Genomic DNA, 14022 nt, shown 5'->3' on the forward strand with positions numbered 1-14022 from the left:
TATTCAATATCATCTTGCTATTTGCGTTATATTTGTTCCATCTGCTCCTAGTTCCTTTGTAGCCCTCTTTTGGACTAATTGAGTAATTTTAGCATTTAATTTTCTCTCTTGTATCAACTATTTTTATACCTGTTTGATTTAATTTTAAAAATTTATTCTTGGCATTACAATATGCATCCTTAACTTAGTTTAGTTGATTTAAATTTAAATTAATTAAAATCTTAAATTAATATTAAATAATTTATCTGAAATTAATGTTATACCACTTAATGTAAAACATAAGAAACTTACAACAGTATAATTTCATGTATCCCCCTCTTGCACTTGTGTGTTATTTTTGTCATCATTTACATCTACATATGTTACAAACTTTACAATCCATTTTTATCTATTTTGATTTAAACAGTCAAATACTTAAAGAAATTAATAACAATATTATTTTATATTTGCCATCCTTTCCTCATTCCTTCTTACAGATTTAGATTTCCATCTAGGGATCAGTTCCCTTTAGCTTGAAGAACTTTCTTTGGTATTTTTTGTCATGTGGGTCTGCTGATGACAGATTCTCTCAGCAACAAATTCTTTCAGCTTTTATTTGTCTGTCAATATATTTATTTCACCTTAACTTTTAAAAAATATTTTCCTGGATAAAGAATTCTAGGTTGACAATTTTATTTCTTTTTGTACTTTAAAAACATCATTCCATTGTCTTCAGTCTTTCAGTGTTTCTGATAAGTCAGCCATTATTTTTATTTTCACCTAAATGTAAATGTATTGTGCCTTTTCTCTCAGGCTGCTTTAAAATTTTTCTTTCTCTTTTTGGTTATCAGTTTGACTATAATGTGCCTAACTAGTCTTTTTTGTTCTTTGTATTTATCCTGCTTGGTTATTACAGTGGCTATTGGTTCTGTGGTTTGATGTATCTCATTGATTTTGGACATTTAAAAATTTATTATCTCTTTAAATATTTCTTGCACCCTTTTCTCTCCTTTTATTCTTGAAGCCTGGTTATACATATCTTAGATTATCTAATGTATCTTTTTTCCATTTATTTTTTCTTTCTGTGCTTCAAAAACTTGTCTTCGAGGTAACTATTTTTTTTCTTTGCTTGTGTCCAGTTTGCTGTTTAGCTGTCCAATTTTAAGATTTTTATGAATTTTAAATTTCAGATATTTAATTTTTCAATTCTAGGATTTCCATTAGGTTCATTTTTAGAATTTCCCTTTCTCTGTTGAGATTCTCTACTTGCTCACCATTCTCTCCATTTGTTTTTTCCAGTAAGTTCTTTGACACATTAATACCAGCTGTTTTAAATTTCTTGCCAGCTAATTCCAACATCTGAGTCATCTGATAATCAGTTTCTATTGATTCATTATTCTCTTATTAAGAGTCACATTTTCCTGCTTTTAAAGTGCCTAGTAATTTAAAAAAAATTAATCTTAGGGGTCGGCCTGTGGCTCACTCAGGGGAGTGCGGTGCTGATAACACCAAGGCCGTGGGTTTGGATCCTATATAGGGATGGCTGGTTAGCTCACTGGCTGAGTGTGGTGCTGACAACACCAAGCCAAGGGTTAAGATCCCCTTACCAGTCATCTTTTAAAAAAAGAAATTTAATCTTAGAAATTGCAGATGATATATTGTAGGGATTCTGAATTATATCATTTTCCTCTAAAGAGTGTTGGATTTTAAGCTAGTTAAATTACTCCACCAGTTTTGGTTGCAGAGTGAAGATTACATGGAACAGATCCCAAGCTAACTTGCAACAGACATATAAGCAAGAAATAAACCTTTGTTATGCTAAGCTGCTGAAATTTTCAGGTTTTTTTTTTTTTTTTAACTCAGCCCATTCTAACCAATATGTAGCACCTCTTGCCTTTTGTTAAATCCTGTGACATCTCACTTCTCCTCATTAGTGCTTAGTTGCTTGAAAGCTTGGGGGGGGAGTAGTTTACTTGTCTACAGCTGATGCTGTCTTTTCTTCTGCAGGGTTGTTACTGTCCCACCAGTGTCCCTCAAGGCATAAGCCTGGTTCCCTGCTATGCTTACCTTCTACAAAGAACAGACTCTTGCCTCTTGTCTGGGGCTGCACTGGAATGGCATTTCTCTGAGAAGACCCACACCTCACCTCTCAGGTATTACAGGCACTGCATCCTCTATCCACCGCATGACCCTCCAGATGGCACAGTAGGATATCAAAGGCTATCTAAGCAAGCAAAGATACTATAGACTTTAGAAATATGTGCACACTTCCTGAAACCTCTCCAACTAGAGAAGAAAGGGAGTGGACTGGGTATGGGAACTGGACTTTTGCTTCTGGCATTAATGAAAATTGGATTGGGCCCCAATTTTTGATTTGGAGACTGGCTCCGTGGAAATAGAGCTATTATCAAGTCAGGCAGAGTGGAAGAGGCAGAGGAGTCCAAGTCCTTGAATTAAGTCACTCCAGAGCAAGTTAGATCTTTATTGGTGACAGGAGATACGGTGCTCCTTCTTGCCAGCCCTTAGGGTTTGCTGATCTTAATATGGAATTGCAGGTGAGTGGCTGTAACCACACAGTGTCCCCAGAAGAAAACACATGTCTGGCAAAAGTGGCATTGCCAGTGGCACTGGATGATGTAGATGGCATTCAGCACCTCACAGTATTCCCATTGGACATGCCATATGTGGACCAAAGACTGAAGCTTCACCCTCCTCCTCTCTTGCTCTGTGTAGGCCATCAGAGATGCCCCCCAGTCTCTGCTCCATGTCTCATCATCATCAGCTGCCACAAGCCCTGGCTGATCCATGCCCTGAGGTCCGTGCAACAGTGTCCCACATACCAGGGTGCTATTTCATCATTTGGCCTGTGTCTTCACTGATGTCCTTGCTCTCTTTCTTCTTTTTTCTAGGCAGAGATAAAACTTCCAGCCACCCATATCAGCCCCCGGGTTTTTCTGGAAGGGGCCTGGGTTATTTTTCCTCTTAACAGTCAGCCTGTCCTTGGAGAGTTCAGGGGAGTTACTAGGACACTCACTTGCAGCCAGGATAGCTGGGTAGTGACCCCTTTCGCACTATGGGCACATCACCTTGTTCTGTGAATTTTAGTTTTTTGGTCTTTCTGCCTTTTGGGTGTTGGATATGGAGGGCGCTATGTGAGTTCGAGAAAGTTCCTTGAGCCAGCTTTCGTAATTGCAGGTTACGCCCAATCCCTCTAAACTCCACCTGTGGGACTGGCCCTCTTATTTGTTCTGCTCTTCTATGGCTAATCTGTTAGTCTCAGCCCAAGGCTTGGGGGCTTCCCATATGCTGACACGTTCACCCAGAAGGCTTTGGGTGCTTTTAAAAAAATGTTTTCCCCACATTCTCTTTTCTTTGATCCGCACCTCTTTACTCTCATTCCCTCAGTTTTATATTGAGTCCGGGTCTTCCATATATGGTTTCCTTAGCCCTAGTCTTATTCCAGACCTCATTCCTTGTTTACACTTTCCTACTTTTCTGTCTACCATCCATTCTCCATCACTTATCCAAAAACGACCTCCCCCTGGCCCCCCACTGGGAAAGGGAGGATGAGAGGAAGTGGGAAGCAAGAGGCCAGTATTCAGTTGCTTTCTGTTTGTAGAAGACTCCAGGTCTAACAAAAAGACCAAACCCTGCCCTGAGATGCCAAGTTTCCATACTTAAATAGCCCAGATTCTTCTTATCTCTATGGAGCTTCCATGTATCTTTTGCTTCTGTTTAAATGGATACACGTATGTACTCCTTAGGCCATAGGATTTTATCTTCAGTGTTCTCAATTATAATCCCAACATGTTGGCCATTTTTCTGTAATTGTTACATGGATGAGTAGAGGTCATGGTGTTTTACTCCCTGTGGCTTCCTATCCTATCTCAGGACTTCAGAAGGCACCAGATGTCCCCAGTCTTGAGGACATCACCTGAGTGGATCTGGCCATGACTCTGGATAACATCCAATACTCATATGGTTGCCAAGTGTCCTGGCTCTGGCAGGAAGGAAGGGAGAGGTGAATTATAAGATCATAATCATGATCATGCCTGTGACATAGGAGTTATTACACCCACCACAGAGTTGTGTCTTCTAGAACAACTGCCACGGAGCACTTTAATCACCTGCCCATTTCCCTCCCATCAGAGATAAATCAGAGCCCAGGACAGAAAGATAGGGTGTCCAAGTCCCATTTCATACCAGAATCCTCTTCTCTCATGGCCCATCTACAGTCCCTTCCTGTTACCAGCCACTTAAGAGAGCAGGAATATTTGTGCAAGATATCCTCTTACCAGTCTCAGGCCCTTCCTTTCTTTTCTTGCTCTGGGTTTCACTACCCTCATCTGTTTCCTCCTCATTCTGTAGCTACCAGCACCCTCTAAGTCTTGTGTCCTAATATTTGTACAATAAATAAATGAACGACCATTTTATTTTCTGGATTTTGTACACTAGTATGTTGGGAGTTTCCAAGGTCACTTCCCAGGTTTGATGATTCTTTAGGACTCACAGGACTCAGCATATAGATGTACTCATGGCTAAGATTTCTTTTAGTGAGATGATACAAAGCAAAATCAGTAAAAGAAAAAGGCAAATTAGGTAAAGTCTGGAGGAAACGAGGTGCAAGCTTTCAATACTCTCAGTGTTGTCCCAGGATGCTCTTAATTTCTTCAACAATAATTCATGACAACATGTGTGAAGAGTTGTACACCAGGGAAGCGCACTTGAGTCTAGAAATCTAGGGTTTTTACTGGGGTCAGTCATGTAGGCACCCTCTGGATAGTATGTACAAAAATTCCAAACTCTTAAAAGAAAGCAGGTATGAAGCATAAACCACACTGCTTGGACAAGCAGTTTAGACAAAGTAAACCATCTTATCAGTTAGGAAATGATGAAAACACTTCCAAAATCCAAGTTTCCTGACACCAACTAATGGCTGACCTAGCAAGCATGGCTTCCTAAGGATAGCATTCTGAGGCCTGCTATGTTAACTCTCTTCTCCATAACTAGGAATAAAAAGATAGCAACACGGGGGAATAGTTATAGTGTTCATATAGCATGCATCCCAAGACCTAGGTTTATTCGTCTCCTTGATATGGCAGCAAAACCCAGGTTCTCTACCTGCTTATTTTATTACCTCATGGATGGTGCCTTCATTGCCTTCCAGAGGAGGTGGACCCCTCCCCAAATCATCTGTAACTCAGCCAGCTTCAAGTGGAGAGAAAGCTTCTGCCAGGACTTTTTTCTGACCAGGTTTTTCCAGACTTTTATGTGTCCACCTACAGATCCACCACGGTAATATCTCATAGCTGTGGTGAGATAGTCATGAGGGGGTTTTACCATTTCCATTAGCTTCAAGGAGTGTCACATAGGCTAGCATGCATGATGGGGGACCTCTGCAGGGGTCAATAAGGGTAGAAATGTCCTGGAGATCAAAGTAATAAAATTGTAGAAAGATCAGCATCCCAGAGACCTGAACTGAATAAGACCCTTCTTCGGAAATCAGGATTCTATGGACACGCTCTCTTGTGCTCGTCAGGTTTTCTCTGCTTCTGCTATCTTCTCCTGCTACCAACTAACTAATGTCCTCATCTTCTCTCTCAGGGACTTCTCTACTTTATTGTTTTGGTTTTCTCAGAGTGCTCATGGCCTGCCCTCTATTTGATGAAACCTAACATAGGTGAAGCCTTAGAACTGAATGCTTGATGATTCTCTTCATATTTCAAGTCAAATTCCAGCTCATTAGATTCTGACTGATCTAGATATTCCTTATCAAGCAGAGGTTGTTTATATGTCTGTGCTTGTAATGGATCAGGTTTAATGGGATCTGGTTGATATGAAGAAGATAGAATCACATAGCACAAAACGTGACTGCTGTGGCATATGTCCATCTGCATCATCTGTGGATATGTCCATTAGAAAGTGTTATGGGCCTGGCCAAACAGTTGGAAAAGCATGCCTACTAGGATATTAGGTTTCCATCAATGTAGTGCTTTAGGAATCCTGACCAATCTCCATGCTAAAAAGCTAGTGTTGGATAAAATTTAGAAACTATATTTTAAAAGCATTGATGATATGGCAAGATAGAAATACTCAGGATAAAAACTAAATAAAAGTGAGAATTCAGAGAGGTAAGTGGAGGGCCGACCCTGTGGCTCACTCGGGAGAGTGCGGTGCTGGGAGCACTGAGGCCGTGGGTTCGGATCCTAGATAGGGGATGGCTGGTTCGCTCACTGGCTGAGCGTGGTGTGAGTGACACCAAGCCAAGGGTTGCGATCCCCTTACTGGTCACAAAACAAAAAAGAAAAAAAAAAAAAACATAGAGGTAAGTGGAGTACTGAAGTTGGCTTTTTGTCTTGAAGGTATTTGCTAAGCCATGAAAACTTGAGCTCTGGTTGTCACAACTTTATGGGGCTCAGTGGATAAGAAGATATGCCCAAGGTGGGAAGTCAAATAAGAGATCCTCTTCCATAAAGCTGGAACTCCAAATATTAAACCTTTCCAGCTCTTGAACACTGAAGAGAAAATGTCTTAAATAGAATTTTGGTACTGAGTAGAGGAGGAAAAATACTCCTGAGGGTTTATAACCAAATCTATCCTTCCTGCAGGTTTTCAGCTGAAATTCAAACTACATAGACTGTCCTATTTTAGTTTACAGTGCTGCTTCTATTTTTTTTTTCAGTTGGTTAGCAGTGATTAGTGCAACATGAGCAAATAATGAAATTCGTGTACATTTGCGACAATCACAGGGTCAGCAAGGCAACCCTCAAAAGTACCTGAACTGAGTCTATCACATTCTTCACAGGAAGAGAATAAACAACAGGAGGACACACACTCACACACACACACACACCACAGAATGGAAAGCTCTAAATTACTGGCCTCATTCCTGCCCAGATCCTAAGAAAAGGCACAGTCAAAGAGCAAAGCCTCCCCAGGCCACTTCCCGGGCGGGCTGCTCAGTCTGGCAGTAGCCACCCAGTGCTGGAGGCCTGAGCAGGGCTTGCTCTCCCTGGGAAGAGGTGAATTTAAATATTTGGCTTCTTAGCAGAGAAGAACTACTTAGAAGGGAAGTGGCCACACTGGCCTCAGAGGGGAAGAGCGGCTCATCTGGGCCTGTGTAAAGTTGTCACAAGCCCCAGGGTAGCACCAGTGCATGGCACAAGCAGCAGGTAAGTCCACCCGCACACTGGAGCATTCTTCCAGGAGAGTGGGAGCTCGTGTGTGTGGTGGGGAACAGCCTTGCCGAGGACTCTGGGTGGAGGTTCACATGAGCCTAGGCTATGGAGAGCTAGGCCAGGCTCCTCCCCAACACGCAACTTGACTTCTCCCTCCCCCAGGAGGGAGTCAATCTATGGGTTTCAAGGTCTGGAACTTGTCCCTCAGGTTTCTCATTCTGCACTGCTGGCTTGGGTCTGCTGGGTCTCTGGGACCTTCCTCCTTTGGCTGATACTTTGCAGACTCCTGAGAATCCTGGCCCTGCCTCTCCAGGGCCGCAGGTGAGCCTGGTCCCTGCCCATTGCTCTCCTTCTCCAACCCCACCATGGGGCTGGGCAGAGGCCCCTTCTCCATGATGATCACCTGTCAGTCATTCTCCAGGGTGAGGTCTGCTGTGAAATATAGGGCCTTACCTCCATCCGGCCCACTTTGGGACAGCGACCCAGGAGGCTGGGGCTGAGTGGTCTGTCCACCTCCCCCACCCCTCTTGGTGCTCAGGCTGCAGCAGCAGCCCATCCTGCCTGACAGAGGCTGTACCATGTTCTCAGGCACCAAGTGACTTGGTTGACAGATGGGCCACAGGGATGGCTGCCCTTGGACCTATAGCACCTTATCTTGGGAGACATACTTGGAGTGCAGCTCTCCAATGTCAGACCTTCTCCAAGAAGGTCTCAGTGTCAAAGGGTCTTCTGGGGGCTTCGGGCAGGGGGCCGGGCCCCAGGTGAGGTGGTCCTCGGGCTGGTAGCAGAAGGGCTAAAGGAGAAATGACATGGTGATGTCTCCCCAGCTGAGGAGGGCTTGTGTGGGGCTGTGCCCCTGGACCATCAGCTGCTCATAGCTGAGGAGGGACAGCAACAGCTTTCTCTTGCCTTTGGCACACGGTGGCTCTCCAGCCTTCTCCTGTAGGCAGGGAGTGATGGAGCTCTTCTTGTCCCTCTTGGGAGTCCCCTTTTCCCACTGCAATGGTGGTCTGGCCATCACTGACTTGTTGCTCTTGATGTGGAGGCTGTACTGGGGGGCTAGCTGGTAGACCTTGTTCTTGATCTGCTCACTCATGCGGCTGTCCATCACATGGGAGAACTGCACAATGTGGGGGTGCAGCAGGGCAACCAGCCCCCCTTGGACACCACCGCTCAGCTCCTTCGTCAGTTCTTTCAGCTCCCAGGCCAGGTGGGCTGGGCGGGGCCACTGGGTGGGGGAGGTGCTTTCTGGAGAGGCAGTGGCCAACTCCTCCATGATGGCCCCCAGCTCATGATCCTCCAGGATGAACTGGGCTCATGCAGATCAAAGCCACTGGCTGGCTCTGACTCAACCCCTTCCGAGGGCTCCCCCCAAAAGACTATTCCCTCCCAGATTGTCACAATTTCTGAAGATGGGCAGAACTCAGCATCTGTGATGGGAGCTGGGTTGCTGGGGTCCACCTGGCATGACCCTGGGAGGTCAAACAGGGCCCATGGAGCTAGCCGGGAGCCCCCTGTCTCTTGTGCTCCACTGGAGCCACAGGCTCTGAGTCTGGTCTGGGCAGGCTGTTGAACCTGGAGACCGAGTTTCTCACTAGTCCCTTGGGGATGTAGGATAGGCTCTGCTAGTACTTGACTCTAAAGCCCGGATCATGGTGTTCTGCATTTTTGTAGTAGCTCTTAATTTTGTCCAGCAACTGCTGGTCTTGGGTGCAGAGCATTGATTCCTTCTTGTAGGAAGACCTGTCAGGCTTCACCTGGTAGCCTGGGTTTGGGGGCTCTATCCCACTGACAGAACAGCCACTCTCTGTGACTACCCCCATGCTGAGGTCCACTTCTGGGGGGAGCTGGGGGAGCTGAGGGAGTCTGCGGTGCTGCTGGGCTGGGCCCTTCTCACTGCCCTCTAGCCTGAGCACACTGCTGTTCCAGCTGACCAGCTGCAAGAGGGACCCCATCACGTTCAGCCAGCTGCTGGAGTTGTTGTTGCTGCTGGAGGCATGCTGGCCTCGCGGGGAACCTCATTCTCAGTGGAAGTCTCGGAGCCACTGGGCTCCTTTGGTGGCACTGCGGCTGTCACTGGAGGAGCCCAACATGAAAGTGGTGGAGGTTAGGCTCACGGACCACTCCTGGCTGCCACCCTGGGGGAGGGAGGCAGAGACCAGCATCCTGGTATAGCTCCCGGGGGGATGGACACCCCGAGAATATTTGAGTGGTCACTGCCCCACGGTTCCGGACACGCATGGCACATGTGGATGCCCAAGTGCTGCTGCAACCTCAGGAGGAGTTTGAAAGTCTCTCTCAGAAGGGGCTGAAGCTGCCTGCTGCTCTGGTCCACAACCAGCCCCTCCATGGTCCAGGACATGACAGGCTGCTAGCACTGCCCCTGGGGACCCCAGACCATGCGCCCTTCTCAGCACCCAGCAGCTCATCGGGGCAGAGGTGAGCTGGAGCTGTAGCGGGTGGGAAGGAGCCTACAGTGCCTCTGAATAGGTTGTCTGCCCAGGCATCTGACAGAAGCAACAATCCTGTCTGAAGGAACCTGTCTTCATCCCAGGAATCAAGTAATTCTCATAGGTAAAATCAGCAGATCACACTTAGAAAATCTAAACACACAAGAAAACATGGCACCATGGGTGAGAACTAGCAGGAATAGATATACAAAGACTTCAAACATTCGGGCTGTCAAACCAAGAAATAAAGTAACTATATGCTGCAATATGTTTAAATAAGTGAAAGACAAACGTTAAAAACCCATCAGTAAACAATAAATAATAATCTAGGAAGTCTGAAAACAAACCATATAAAACTTCTAGAAATGAAAAAATACAATAACTACAATAATAAGTTAATGACGAAACTTCCAGTTTTCTGTCTGGGATGTGAGAAGCTTAGAAAACTTCACTCCATCTTAACAACAAGTAAAAAGCTGACCAAAGTGAAAAATCAACAGCTCTTCTCAGATCCACCAGAGAAGTGAGGTCCCAGGGCAAACTGCTGCCCCCAAAATTGGAGGGTCAGACAGGTGGATGCAGAGAATCACAACTTACTAGAGCAAAAACCTCTGTGGAAACCAGTGCAAGGGTAGAAAAACCATCTGTAAATTTTACCTTCAGGCACCCTATCATGTTCTCAAAGTGAATATCAGAGAAAAATCTACTTGTGCTCTGACAGGGGGAGGGGAAAAGGAACAATTTTTAAATACATCAGGGCATTCTGTTCTTCTAAACAAGGCCTGCCCTTGGGAGAATCTATTTTACCAGAGCCTAAACTGTTGGGGTTATATCAGAATCTAACATTACTGGGAGAAGGAAAATACTTAACTCCAACCCCTCTAGCCTTCTATGAGGGGGAAGGGAAATAACTCCAGCCTTCTTGAGCTTCCTGTCCCACCTAAGGTGAGAAAGAGGAGGGCCTGAGAAACACTGGTGAAGTTCACAGTCCAGGGGCACAGGCTTACCAAAACACTTAGACTCAGTCACAGGACTACAGAACTCCTCCTCCTTCCCTCCCCCCTACCACATGTCCTACCACTTCGTTACTAAGGATCTATTTACTGCATTTCCTTTTACCCAGTACATCATATCCACCATCCAAAAAAATTACAAGGCATACTAAAAGGCAAAATACACAGTTGGAAGGGACTGAACAAGCATTAGAACCAGGGTCAAATATGGCAGATTGTTGAAACGATCGTACCAGGAATTCTTAAAAACTGTGATCAATATGCTATGGGCTTTAATGGAAAAAGTAGACAACATGCAAGTACAGATGGAGTGGTTAACAGAGATATAGGGATTCTAAGAAAGAATCAAAAAGGAATTATAGAGACCATAAACACTAATAGAAATGAAAAATTCCCTTGGTGGGCTTACTATTAGTTTAAACACAGCTGAGGCAAGAATCTCTGAGCTTAAGGGTATGACAATGGAAACATCCAAAACCGAAAAGCAAACAGAAAAAGACTGGGGAAAATACCCACTCAGAACGGAATATCCAAGAACTGTGAGACAACTACAAAAGGTGGAACATACATAAAATATGTTGCCAGAAGAAGAAAGAGATAAAGAAACAGAAGCAATATTTAAAGGAATAATTACTGAGAATTTCCCCAAATTAACGGCAGACACTAAATGATAGATTCAGAACACCAAGAACTCAAAGAACACCAGGCAGAGTAAATCCAGAAAACGATACCTAGGCATGAAATACTCAAATATCAGAAAATCAAAAGACAAAGAGAAAATCTTGAAGCCAGAGGGAAAAGAAGCCCTTACTTACAGGGAACCAAAGATAAGAATTACATCTGACTTCTCAGAAATCCGGCAAGCAAGAAAGGAATGGAGTGAAATACCATTGAGAGAAAAAATCACCAAACTAGAATTCTGTACCTTGTGAAATTATCATTCAAAAGTGAAAGAGAAATAAAAACTTCTCCACACAAACAAAAATTGAGGGAATTTGTGGCCAGTAGACTTGCCTTGCAAGAAATGTTAAAAAAAGTTTTTCAGAGAGAAGGAAAATTATATAGGTCAGAAACTTAAATTTAAGGAAGGAAGGAAGAGAGAGTATCAGAGAATAGATAAGTGAAGGTAAAAATAAAAGCTTTTATTTTTCTTATTCTTAATTTATCTGACAGATAAGTTTGTTAAAAAAATAGCAGCAATGTATTCGATTATGTATGTTTCTGCATATATGTATGCATATGCTTACGTATACTTATGTATAAGTGAAATGAATGACAGCAATGATGCAAGGGAGGGGAAGAAAGAATTAGGAATATTTTGTTATTATATGGAGCTTACAGTACCTGTGAAGTGGTATAGTGTTATTTGAAAGTGAACTTCGACAAAATGGACAATTCCTTGAAAGACACAATCTGCCAACACTCACGCAACAAGAAACAGACAATCTGAATAGGCCTGTATCTATTAAAGAAACTGAATCAATAATTAGTAACCTTCCAAAACAGAATGAACCAAGCCCAGGCGGGTTCACTGGTGAGTTCTTCATTCAAAAAAGAAATTATACCAATTCTTTGCAATCTCTTCCGGGAAATGGAAGCACAGGGAATACTTCCTAACTAATTATATGAGGCCATCATTACCCTAAAACAAAACCAGACAAAGACATTACAAGAAAAGAAAACAGACCAATCTTTCTCATGGACTTGGGTGCAAAAATCTTCAACAAATATTAGCATATCTAATCCCACAATATAGAAAAGGAACCATGACTAAGTGGGATTTATTCCAAGTATGGAAGGCTGGTTCAACATTAGGAAATCAATTAATGTAATCCATCACATTAACAGCGTAAAGAAGACAAATCACAAAATCATATCAATAGATATTGAAAAAGCAGTCATTAAAATCCAAAACCCATTTATGATAAAAACTCTCAGCAAACTAGAAATAGAGCAGAACTTTCTCAACCTGATAAAGGACATTTATGACAAGCCTATACCTAACATCATGGTTAATGGTGAGAAACTTGAAGCCTTCCTGCTAAGATCAGGAACAAGGCAAGGATACTCCCTCTCACCACTCCTTTTCAACGTCATACTGGAAGTCCTAACTAACGCAATAAGACAAGACAAGAAAAGAAAATTTATACAGATTTGAGGAAAGAAATCAAACTGTCTTTGTCCACAGATATGTAATCATCTATGTAGAAAATCCAAAAGAAAAAAATAAATAAAAAAATTTTTAAAACTAAAAAAAAGGAAAAAAACAAAAACAAAAACAAAAACAAAGAAACCCAAAAACAAAAAACAAAAAAAGAAAATCCAAAAGAATCAACAAAAATCGCCTGGAACTAATAAGTGATTATAGCAAGATCTCAGGACACAAGGTTAATATACAAAAGTCAATCACTTTTTCTATATACCAGCAGTGAAAAAATAGAATTTGAAAAAACCCCACAATACCATTCACATTAGCACCCCCCCAAATGAAATACTTAGGTACAAATCTAACAAAATATGTACAAGATATGAGAAAAAATGACAAAACTTTGAATGATATTAAAGATGAACAACATAAACAAAGAGATATTCTATGTTTATGTATAGAAAGACTCAATATTGTCAGCTGTTCCCAATTTGACCTAGTGATTCAATGAAATTCCAATCAAAACCCCTGCAAATAATTTTGTGGATATTCAGAAACTAAACTGATTAGAAACTGATCCTAATATGGAGGGGCAAAAGAATCAATAGGCAACTCAGTACTGAAGGAGAAGAATGAAGTTGGAAGACTGGCACTGCCCAATGTCAGGATTTACTGTAAAGCTACAGTAATCAAGACTGTGTGGTATTGGTGAAAGAGTACACAAATAAATCAATGGAACAGAATACAGAGCCCAGAAATATATCTGCACAAATATCATCAACTGATCTTTGACAAAGGAGCAAAGGCAATGCAATAGAGCAAAGATAGTCTTTTCAACAAATGGTGCTAGAACAATTGAACACTGACATGCAAAAAATGGATCTAGACATAGACCTTACATCTTTCACAAAAATCAGCTCAAAATGGATCATCTACTTAAATCAAATGCGAAACTATAAAACTCCTAGAAGATAACGAAAAAACATGGATGACTTTGTGTTTGGTGATGACTTTATAGATACAACACCAAAAGCAAAAAAATAAAAGAAATAATTGATAAGCTGGATTATCAAAATAAAAAAACCCCTTCTGTGAAAGACAATGCCAAGAAAATGAGAAGATAAGTCACAGAGTGCAAGAAAATATTTGCAGAAGACACAACTGATAAAAGACTGTTATAAAAATATGCAGAGAACTCTTAAAACTCAGCAATAAGAAAATGAGCAACTTGATTAAAAATTGGCAAAAGACCTGAA

The 14022-nt window shown here is 42.4% G+C and overlaps 1 pseudogene; it reads right to left on the reverse strand.

Annotated features, from left to right (window-relative positions):
* Positions 1 to 7326: 7326 nt before the first annotated feature.
* LOC134390104 (pleckstrin homology domain-containing family G member 3-like) lies at positions 7327 to 9112 on the reverse strand (annotated as a pseudogene).
* Positions 9113 to 14022: the final 4910 nt, after the last annotated feature.

This window comes from Cynocephalus volans, chromosome 11 (genome assembly GCF_027409185.1).
Source record: "Cynocephalus volans isolate mCynVol1 chromosome 11, mCynVol1.pri, whole genome shotgun sequence".
Classification (NCBI taxonomy): Eukaryota; Metazoa; Chordata; class Mammalia; order Dermoptera; family Cynocephalidae; genus Cynocephalus; species Cynocephalus volans.